Raw genomic sequence first — 11,411 nt, forward strand, 5'->3', positions numbered from 1 at the left:
TGATGGTGAGGAAACACTTTCACTAAGTAGATTTTTAGCTAGATAGCAATTGTGATATTTGCATTCTCAAAGTCGTTAGTGGAGCGTGTGTGGTTTACCGGCACACTAACATGGACTTGTGAGAAGTGGCAAAGGTCTAAACAATTGAGACTATGATTACGTCATCCCTTTTCATAGTTCTAAAATTGTTTAGACACACATGTGAGCTATCTAAGAGAGGTGTATGATTTTGATAAAGTTTTATCAAAACAATCTAGTATCAGAAATCTGAACTTTGGTAAGAAAGTCAGCTGATTTCTGAGTACATGTCAAAGCTAGTGGGAGCATAAGTGTTATGCTAATAATCATCATGTTAGTGGGAGCATGATAATTATGACAAAGGTTGCAAGTTAGCAATGTTAATTATAGAAAACAAAAGTTTCAATTCGTGAGGTTACAGGGGTTGAAAAAGTTGTTTTGCTATAATTAAGGGAGAGGAAATTATACTTCATTTCAATTCTAAAAGCTTAGATTGAGATTTTAATCGTATTTAATCAAGGATATATATATGAATTTCATGTTGGAATGGCTCAACATAAGGAAATTCTATATATGGGTCCATTATTTGCGTTCTAAAATTCGATTATGATTACGGCATCCTTTTTCATAATCTGAATTTTGAGAACTTGGCAAATTGAAATGGAAATATTATAGCAAAAGACTGGTTTAGTCTTTATGTGAGACATCATGAATCGTATCCCATATGCTTCGGATATAGGATCGATTACATGTGGTATATTCATCCTTTCTAAAATTTTCCAAATGCCTGGGGCATTATGAAGGGAAAAGGTCTAGAATTGGATATGACTAAAATGATTAAGCAATTGTCGAGGGCAATCTAAGGTTTACCAAAGATTGGTTGCTCAAGGACAGTTGGAAGTATAATGTTAATTCTGGAAGGACCATATTGACATAATCTGTAAGGAGGCAACTCTTGTTCAGAAGTGATAGTCAAAATGGAATATGGAAATGTTTCAAAGTTAGAAATTATTCAATCTGTGTAAGATTAGGAAACTTAATGAAAGAAGGATGTTTCCAAGGAGCTGATCTCCTTTGGAATGCTCTGTAATGATTGTTGTCAAGTCTTTCTGACTTTGTGCATAATCATTAAGAGGATCAATGCATATAAGTTTAGAATCTAACAGATTTCAGTAAATGGCATGAATTTGGAATTCTTGCATTTGCAGTAAGGATTTGGGACTGTGAAAAGAGGATCATTGGAGTGATGTGCAATTGATCTATTTTACAAAGTAAAGATCATAGACAAACATAGTATGCATACTTGGTGTATGGCATGACTAGTGTTTAGAAAACATAGTGTACATGCTTGGAGCATGGGACAACTATTGTTTTGAATTCAAGTATAAAGTTGATAAAACCGAAACAATGAATAATGAGTAATCAGTATGGTGATAAATAAAAGTGTTTATTTATATTCATAGGGTTTGATACCATATTTGATTTATTTATTCTTGTGTTTCACTTTACATGTTTTGACTTCCAGAATAACTAAGTCGCTCTTCCTGAATGATTAAGTTATTCAAACCATCCACAGTCGGTCATATTTTGGAAGTAGATATGAATCAAGACTGTCATGGGTTGGTTTGTAGAGGTCCAAGTTGGTGGACAAAAGTGGTGCTACAACACTCATGAGTGCTCATAAGTTCTGAGTATTGGATTCAACCCGCGCTCATTTGAATCACTTCATGGATTTTATCACGAGTGATCATGAGACGATAACATCTTATATTCTTCAAACCTAGAGATATGAGTTGTTACAATGAGTTGGTTATACATTGATTGCACGAAAACGCATTGGTAACTCGATGTTATAAAACGTGCCTTTGTGTATGATTCAACAAGTAGTAGAACAAGCCATATGAGTCGAAGTTTATCCATTCCTTTTACCTTCGGGATAAAAGCGATATCTGTGGGCCTCTCGATGATTTAAAGATGATACATGTGAGTGCTTGGCCAAGCCAGGACTGATTTGATTTGTTCAATCAGTCAGTCATCATGAATCGGAAATCGGGAAACAACAAATGGACAGAGAGAATGATTGATAATCCATGTCTCAATCCATATGATATCTAGAATGGAGGAATATATGATCCCTTATCTAATGGACAAGTCATTGACAAAGGTCAGAGTTCATCGACAAGGTCAGAGTTCGACAGAAGCTTTTGAGAGCTACGATTGTTGATCGATTCCTGAAGTCATACGCAATAATAGTTTTAGACTTATCCAAGTGGGAGACTGTTAGATTAATGTCTAAGTCCATAACTATAATTGGTAAGACTTGACCCGACCCGGCATGGTCCATTTGGGTTGCATGGCATCATGCATTTGGATAGACTATAATGAGAGAAATAACACTTAAGGTTGGTTAATATATTATAAGTTCTAATATATTAATAAGGTTATTTAATTAGTATTGATCAAGAATTAATTTGGAATTAATTAAGTGATCAAAAGGAGACTAATTAAATATATGGGTTGATTGTGTAAATCATTCATTCTTACATATGTGGGCTTGTGATCCAAGATTCCTTATGTTGGACTAAGTCCATGGGGTGACCCATGGATACTCCATGGAGGTTAAAATCCATGGAGCATAAGGAATGGGTAAAGTTATGAGTTACATGGTGTAACCCTAAAGCCACCATATAAAAGAATCCCATGGCTCAAGAAATCGTGCACTAATGGGTGAGTGTAAGGGCTAGACGATTTCAAGGAGTGTTCAAGTTTCTCTCAAGTTATTCCAAGTTTATTTGGTGTTGTGTGAACCATTTGAGGTGTCACACTTGGGGCACTAGGCACTCAAGCTTCATGAAGACATTCTACATCAAAGAGGTATGTATTCTATCTTGTTATATTTATTATTTTGTATGCTAGATTAGGATAATACCTTGGATGTTCATAATTGTATGTCTAATAGAGAAAACATAGATCCAAGGTATTTAGGGTTGCATGTACACTTAGGAGTGTTAGAATGCTCATAACCCAACAGAAACATCTCTTGGAACGCTATGTTCTTCTCATCTAGAGCTTTGTTATAGTCTGTAAGGACGACAACACATGTGTCATGGAGATTGTCTATGAAAGGTTGACAGTCATGCATGCTATAGTTTAGAGTTTGAATCATGAGTTTTACCTGTTCGATGATGCTTAGAGTTCCATCCTTCGCCATGTAGCAGTAGTTCTTTTCCAGCTTTGTAGACCCATCGTCATCCGCAGTTTGCAGCATGCAGATCTTGCCTTTTTCTTTGATGTTGCTGATGGCTTCTTCTTCATCTCCGGATGACCAAACTTGATGGTCTCTTTTTACATGGGCTACGTATGCCCTTGCCTTTTCCTTTTCTTCCAATTCTTGAGCCATTCGCAGGTAGAATGCTCTGTCTTTCACTATGTTAGCCTTGCAATCTTTTGCAAAATGATTCTCTTTGTTGCACTTGTGACAAATCACAACATCACTTTTGTCTTATGAGGGAGTACCGAAGTCAGTGGTTTGGATGGACTGCGGTTCCTCCTTCGGTTGAGTATTTTGAAATTGCGGTGGTGGATGAGAACTTTTGGGATATCGAGAATGGTTATTCTGCAGGTTAAAGTTACGGTTGAATGGAGGTTTGTTGAACTGCTGATTCTTACGAAAGGAAGGAGGTGGTAATCGGTTAAACTGTTGACTAACAAGAGCAATAGCCTTCTGAAATTCTTCTTCATCATCATACTCTGAGTCGGCTTCGTATGACTGCGGAGGAGTATCATACGAGGGAGAGTAGGATTTATATTGTGGAGCTTGTGCTATAAGAGCAAGTGGTCCTCCGAAGTCAGCACAATCTTTGAGTACGGTGGATTCTTGTGCTTGCATTTCCCCGTAGAGCTTGTAGAGAAACAAAGAATGAATCGTTCTGTCCCCTTGAACTTGATGGGTTTTGAGCATTCTAACACTCCTATGGTGTTCATGCAACCCTAGAAACCTTGGATCTATGTTTGACTATGATACATGCAAATAATTATTTTTCCAAGGCTCTTATCCTATCTAGCATGGCATGGGGAACTTGAATCAAATAAAGCCAGTAGAATTACTTACCTTGCAGTTGTAGTTGATTGCTTGGAGTTTTAGAGCCTAGCACCAATAGTGCGGATGCCTCAAATGGAAATCACAAATCACCACAAACTTGGAACTTTGAGAGAATAGTAATCACCTTCTTGAAATTGGCCCTCTTACTTTACTCACCACAACACGTGTGAGGGGATCTGCTGGGTTCTCATCCGATGATACCCTCTTTGCCACGAGGATTCATTCTTCTATTCGATGTCTGATGAAGTGATATTTTCTGTCAATGTGTATGGATCTCCCATGATCTCTTGGTTCGTTGGCTAAGGCAACCGCACTATTGCTGTCACAGAAAATCTCCATTGGCTCCTTTATAGCTGGTACAACTCCAAGGTCTCCGATGAAGTTCTTTAGCCATATAGCCTCCTTTGCTGCCTCGCTTGCTGCTATATACTCTGATTCACAAGTGGAATCAGCCACTGTCTCCTGCTTGGAACTTTTCCAAGTAATTGCCCCTCCGTTTAGAGTAAAGACCCAGCCCGACTGAGAGCGGAAATTATCCCTGTCACTCTAAAAGCTAGCATCACTGTACCCTACAACTCTCAAGTCCTCACTACCACCGAGGGTAAGGACCCAGTCCTTAGTCCTCCGTAGGTACTTGAGGATATTCTTTACCGCAGTCCAGTGTGCCTTGCCAGGGTTCCCCTGATACCTGCTAACCATGCTGAAAGCAAAGGCTACATCAGGTCGAGTACACGTCATAGCATACATGATCGATCCTACAGCTGAAGCATATGGTATTCGACTTATTTCTGCTATCTCAGCCTCAGTACTAGGGCTTTGTGTCTTACTCAATCTGGCGTTACTCTGGATGGGTAACTCTCCTTTCTTGGAGTTATGCATGTTGAACCTTTTCAACACTTTGTCCACATAGGTGCTTTCACTAAGTCCAATTAGTCTTTTACTCCTGTTTCTCAAAATCCTTATCCCTAGGATATAGGCAGCTTCTCCAAGGTCCTTCATAGCGAAACACTTCCCAAGCCAGGACTTTACTTCCTGCAGGGTTGGGATGTCATTTCCTATGAGTAGTATGTCATCCACATACAGTACCAAAAAGCTGACTATACTCCCACTAGCCTTGATATAGACACAAGATTCATCTTCACTCCTTGAAAAGCCAAATTCTTTGACTTTCTCATCAAAGCAAAGATTCCATCTGCGAGGTGCCTGTTTTAATCCATAAAAGGATTTCTCGAGCTTACACACTCTACTGGGGTACTCTGTACTGACAAAACCCTCTGGCTGAACCATGTAAACATCTTCAGCCAACTTTCCATTAAGGAAAGCGGTTTTGACATCCATTTGCCATATTTCATAATCATGAAATGCAGCAATGGCTAACAGAACCCTAATAGACTTAATCTTAGCCACTGGTGAAAAGGTCTCATCATAATCAACTCCCGGAGTTTGAGAATAACCCTTTGCAACCAGTCGTGCCTTATAAGTGTGTACATTACCATCCATGTCGGTCTTCTTCTTGAAGATCCATTTGCACCCAACTATCTTATGATCAGGTACATTGTCAACCAAGTTCCAAACTTGATTGTCATACATGGACTGTATCTCGCTATCCATAGCCTCTTTCCATTTAGCAGCCTCAGGGCCTGCCATGGCTTCCGTGTAGCTGTTAGGCTCATCCAGATTTACCAGTGTGTTATCACTGATAAGTGTCTCACCTTCTGCAGTAATATGAAAACCATAATAATGCTCAGGTGCATTCCTAACTCTGGTGGAACGCCTCAGAGGTATAGATTCTTCAGTCGGCTGAACAGGAGTTTCCTCCTCAGGTTGAGGGCTAGGGTTTGAGGTTCCTTCACCACTTGACTCTTGAATTTCCTCAAGGCTAATTTGCCTCCCACTATCTCCTTGGCTCATGAATTCTCTCTCTCTCGAAAGAATCCTCTTCTTGCTACAAAGACCACATTATCACTGGGTCTGTAGAAGATGTAACCAAAGGATTTATGTGGGTAGCCGATGAAAATACACCTTTCGCTTTGGGGTTCGAGCTTATCATGAGTCTCGCGTCTCTCGAAAGCCTCGCAACCCCAAATCTTGATGTCGTCTAGATTGGGAACTTTTCTAGTCCACACCTCGTGAGGTGTTTTGGCAACCTTCTTTGTAGGAACTAGATTAAGGATATGGGCGGCAGTCTCTAAGGCATACCCCCAAAATGAGATTGGTAGTGAAGCTCGACTCATCATGGAACGAACCATGTCCAACAAGGTCCGATTGCGCCTCTCAGCTAAACCATTCAACTGTGGTGTCCTAGGAGGTGTCAATTGTGAGACAATCCCACATTCCTTAAGATAGTCAAGGAACTCAGTACTAAGATACTCACCACCACGATCGGATTGAAGCATCTTAATGTTCCTGCCCAACTGATTCTCCACTTCTTGCTTAAACTCTTTGAATTTCTCAAAGGTTTCTGACTTATGCTTGATTAGGTAGACATATCCATATCTACTAAAATCATCAGTAAAAGTCACATAGAACCGATTAGCATCTCTTGTGGCGGTTCTGAAGGGTCCACACACATCCGTGTGTATGAGGTCAAACAAACCTTCACCCCTAGCACAAGTGCCAGTAAAAGGTGACTTTGTCATTTTACCAAGCAAACAAGATTCACAACGATCATCTGTCTTTAGGTCAAATGACTCCAAGACTCCATCCTTTTGGAGTTGGCCTATGCGTTTCTTGCTTACATGTCCAAGACGACAATGCCATAAGGATGCTTTATCTAAGCTAGTGGAAGAGTTAATACACAATACATTATTTCCTAGATTATCTACAACAGATACAGTTTCATACACGCCATCACAATGTAATGCTTTAAAATAAAGAACATTATTAAAGAAACCATCAATACTACCATTATTATTATCAAAATAAAAGGTAAAACTTTGTTTATACGATGCATGAAAGGAAATAACATTTCTTGCCATTTCTGGCGAATAATAACATTTATTCAAATCTAATGTAAACCCACTATTTAGCACTAAGGAATAAACTCCTATCTTGGTGACAGGTGAAGCTTTCCTGTTTCCCATGATCAAGTTTATATTTCCCTGCTCCACATTCTCACTTCTTTTTAGTCCCTGCAAATCACAACATATGTGAATACCACAACCTGTATCAAGGACCCAAGACTTAGAATGAGGTGAGTTATTAGACAATATAGTGTATATACCTGCATGGTTGGGTTTTACTTTCCCATCCTTCAAATCGTGCTGGTACTTTGGGCAGTTTCGCTTCTAGTGCGACTTTTCATGGCAATAGAAGCATTCAGCCTCATTAGGGTTAGCAGAAGGAGTGACAAAACCTTTCTTGGTTTTTGCTTGAAGAGGAGCCTTCAAGGGTCTTACCCTTGGTACCCTTAGAAGGGTTCTTTCTCTTCTTCCCTTTGCCATGCCCAATTGCCAAGACATTGGCCGCAGTTGGAGTAGGAGTAGGAGTAGTAACAACCGACTTACCCTTTAGACCACTTTCGGCGGTCTTCAAGAGTCCTTGAAGTTTGCTGAGGGTGACTTCTTCCTTGTTCATGTGATATGTCATGCGGAATTGATCATAACACGATGGCAAGGAGTGAAAAATGATGTCTATTGCTAACTCCTCAGGGAAGTTCACATTCAGCTTCAGTAAACGGTCCACATACCTTTCCATTTTCTGCATGTGGCCCGTGATGGGTTCACCATCCTTCATTCGGGTTGTTATCATGGAGGAGATTATTCCATATCGCTCTTGACGAGCACTTTGATGGTAGCGGTCCATCAAGTCCTGGTGCATCTCAAAAGGATAATAGTCCTCATAGGACTTTTGGAGCTCGGCTGTCATGGTGGCCATCATGATGCATGCCACTTTTGTAGCATCTCTTTCATGTACCTCATATTCAGCAAGCTCTTCAGGAGTAGCAGTTGGCTCGGGTACCTTCATCTCCTTGTCGAGAACATATTCTTTGTTCTCATACCGAGTGACCATCCTGATGTTTCTGATCTAATCTGCAAAGTTGGACCCATCAAAGATGACTCTCCCACAAAGATTCATGAGAGAGAAGGAGCTAGTAGGGTTTGAGCCAGAAGCATTGTTATTGGAAGACATTTGAAAAGAAGAGGGAATAGATTAGATTAGATATAGAGATAGTCCTTAACAAAACACCCAAATGTAATACTAAGGCTAGGACCCAACACAATATTTTATAACTTAGAAGAGGGATGCCGTAATCTAAGCTATAAGATATTTGAAGGTATGTGAATGACGATTCATCAATTTCCACCATGAAAAACGAAATATTTAATTAGGTTTTAATTGGTTTACAAACTCCTAGATTCTTTGAGATTCATTGAACTTTCTTCAATGGCATGTTTCAATCTCGAGTGTGCCCTTCAAGTTTTATGACTGGGATGCCGAGGATCACAAAACAAGGTGTGAAGTAACCATGCAAATTACTTGGTACCCTTAATGTATTACCCCTCAATCGATGTGTCGGTTAACCACACACGCTCCATCGATACTATGATAAACATTAAGTCACCCTTTACCTACCTTGTTAAGTTCAAGATAGTGTGCCGGTTAACCACACACGCTCCACTAACGACTTAAACAAAGTGTAAAGTGTAATTTCATGGATTAGCACCTTATTCACATTTTCCTAAAATAACTAAGATTGGGAATTCAATAAAGTTTAGTTACTTTAGTATTATCATTATACTTTTAATGAGAATTTATAAGTCCTTGTCCGACCCATTCGGCTAACGACCCTCCACCGATCAAGGAAGCGGTGGGTGAGAGTGGACACCCATTAAGTTGCCATTTTATAGGCAACAACCTTATACCCCCCTTATAGACCGGCTTCGTGAATGAGGTGTACTAGCGGTAAGACGACTTGATCTTATACATATATAAATATTATTAAACTTATAATATTATAAAGTATAAGGGTTGGATTTTAACTTTAAAAATTCTAGGGATTGGATCTAAAGTTTTTAATATGACTTTACATGTTACAAAACTTGAGGGCAAGTTTTGTAAACTTTCAAAAAATTTCATTTCTCATAACTTATGAGTTAATGGTTATTAAAAATGAAGACTCTTCATTTTTTTGTAAACTATGTGTTCTTTTAATGGTTATTTATAAATGTGACTTTTGGTTATCCATAACTTAAGAACTAGTTATGGACTCCATTAAAAAACATAAAGATCAAGAATTAATCTAATCAATTATTAGCACATAATTTCTATGATCTTCTAAACTCATATGTTTATGAATGTTCATATCAAAAATTTCAAGAATCGTAAAAACATATACAAAACTTGACATTTTGATACGAGCTTTTGAACAAAACTTCGATTTTCAAGTTTTTTTTTTTTTTGCATCAAGTATCAAATAAACAAGCCTAGGCTCTGATACCACTGATGGGTTTTGAGCATTCTAACACTCTTATGGTGTACATGCAACCCTAGAAACCTTGGATCTATGTTTGACTATGATACATGCAAATAATTATTTTTCCAAGGTTCTTATCCTATCTAGCATGGCATGGGGAACTTGAATCAAATAAAGCTAGTAGAATTACTTACCTTGTAGTTGTAGTTGATTGCTTGGAGTTTTAGAGCCTAGCACCAATAGTGCGGATGCCTCAAATGGAAATCACAAATCACCACAAACTTGGAACTTTGAGAGAATAGTAATCACCATCTTGAAATCGGCCCTCTTACTTTACTCACCACAACACGTGTGATTTCAAGAACCAAAGCCTCCTTTTTATAGTGTGGTGGATTAGGGTTACATCCATGTAAACCCTAATACCCATGTCTTTTCATTTCCATGAGATCCATGGGTTAAAGCTCCATGGAGTATCCATGGAATTTCCATGCAAGCCTAGCCCATTCCAAATAAGCATTAGCCCACACTATATAAATACAAGAGCCCATATTTAATTAGTCATACTTTTGATCTCTAAATTAATTCTAGATTAATTATAGATCAATACTAATTAAATAATATGATTTTATATTAATATATTAGGACTTATAATATATTAATAAATCATAACTTATACTATTCTCAAACGATTATCCATAAATTGTTCGGGTGAAGTGCAACCCAAATGGACCATGCCGGGTCGGGTCAAGTACATACCAAATATAGTTATGGACTTAGACACTATATCCGACAGTCTCCCACTTGGATAAGTCTAATAACTATAGTTGCAAGTGTGACTTCAGGAACCAATCAGCAATCGTAGCTCTTTAAACTCTGTTGAACTATGAAGCGCCATTTTAGATAAGTGATCATATAATCCTTTGTTCTAGATATCAGCCGGACAAATACATGGAGCATGGTCTTGCTTATTGTCCAGCATTTGTTTCCCGATTTCCGATTTGTTTGACATAGAACTTAACTGAACACATCAATTTAGTTCTGACCGGGCCCGGTACATAGGTCAAAACAAAACCATCGAGGGGCCCAGATATCGCTTCTAATCCTAGAAGGAACAGATAAACTTCGACTCATGTGTTTGCTCTACTACTTGTTGAATTACACACAAAAGCACGGTTTATAACATCGAGTTACCAATGTGTTTTCGTGCAATCAATGCATAACCAACTCATAGGCAACAAATCATATCTCTAGGTTTGAAGACTTATATAATATTACCGTCTCACGATCACTCGAGATAAATTCCATGAAGTGATACAAGTGAGCATGGGTTGAATCCAATACTCAGAACTTATGAGCACTCATGAGTGCTGTAGCCCCACTTTGTCTAACATCTTAGACCTCTACAAGCCAACCCATGATAGTCTTGATTCATATCTACTTCCAACATATGACCGACTGTGGAGAGTTTGAATAATATGATATAAACCATAACATAATTATTCTGGAAGTCAAAACATGCAAAAAGAAATAATAGTAAACGATTGACAAGAGATAGCAACACTTTACTCATAAATAACAGCTTTTATTTATCATCAAATGTCAATTACATTTTACAAATTTCAAGATTATCTAACTACTAAAACTAATACCATCCTTCAGCCCTATGCTCCGAGCATGCTGGAGATGCTTAGCCCGAGTCAGTCCCTTCGTGAGGGGATCTGCTGGGTTCTCATCCGATGATACCCTCTTTGCCACGAGGATTGATTCCTCTATTCGATGTCTGATGAAGTGATATTTTCTGTCAATGTGTCTGGATCTCCCATGATCTATTGGTTCCTTGGCTAAGGCAACCGCACTATTGCTGTCACATAAAAT

The sequence above is a fragment of the Lactuca virosa genome, chromosome 7 (genome assembly GCF_052849685.1).
Source record: "Lactuca virosa cultivar CGN04683 chromosome 7, Lactuca_virosa_CGN04683_v6, whole genome shotgun sequence".
NCBI lineage: Eukaryota > Viridiplantae > Streptophyta > Magnoliopsida > Asterales > Asteraceae > Lactuca > Lactuca virosa.